This window comes from Crocuta crocuta, unplaced genomic scaffold, assembly GCF_008692635.1.
Source record: "Crocuta crocuta isolate KB4526 unplaced genomic scaffold, BGI_CrCroc_1.0 scaffold78, whole genome shotgun sequence".
NCBI classification, from domain to species: domain Eukaryota; kingdom Metazoa; phylum Chordata; class Mammalia; order Carnivora; family Hyaenidae; genus Crocuta; species Crocuta crocuta.
Genome location: NW_027532617.1, coordinates 3,511,551 through 3,512,183, shown reverse-complemented (window position 1 = coordinate 3,512,183; position 633 = coordinate 3,511,551).

The window sequence follows — 633 nt, the reverse complement described above, 5'->3', positions numbered from 1 at the left end:
GTTCTCACTTTAGGAATCAAAGGCAAAGATGGCATGCATTTCCAGATTCATTGGAAATTACCAAATGTTATATAAGTAGCAGTGTGTGTGTTTGTGTGTGAACATACTTTTACTATAGCATATAATTACACAGGAGTTAATTTGACATATTATAAAGAAAGAGACTTTCAATATTCAGGAGACATTTTCTTTCATGTGACCCTCCCCTTAGCCCATACACATTGCTGCCTAAGAACAAAATCATTGTTCCCATGAAAATTCAAATGAGATTAACTATTTTTTTTTAGAGGAGTTAATTGACCATCTCTACTTGCAAAAGATTAATGGTGCTGGACAAGCATAAAGTAGATTCAGTCAGCTGCAGAAGCTTTTCCAAACAGCCCTGCCAACACAGAGGGTCAGCCACTGAAGCATCTCCTCTCTTCCAGCCCTTGAAACAACAGGCATTGACCTTTAAAGCAAAGGCTAAATGGGGGTGGGAGAGTTGATGCATTAAAACTAATTAATTAAAAGAAAAACAGGACGAATTCAACAAAAACATGTCCAATTGTGCCAGATGGTGGACTTTTCCTGTCTCTATTCCATAATTATGGTCAAGTGGTTTAAGTGAGCTTGATGAAAATAAACAAATAC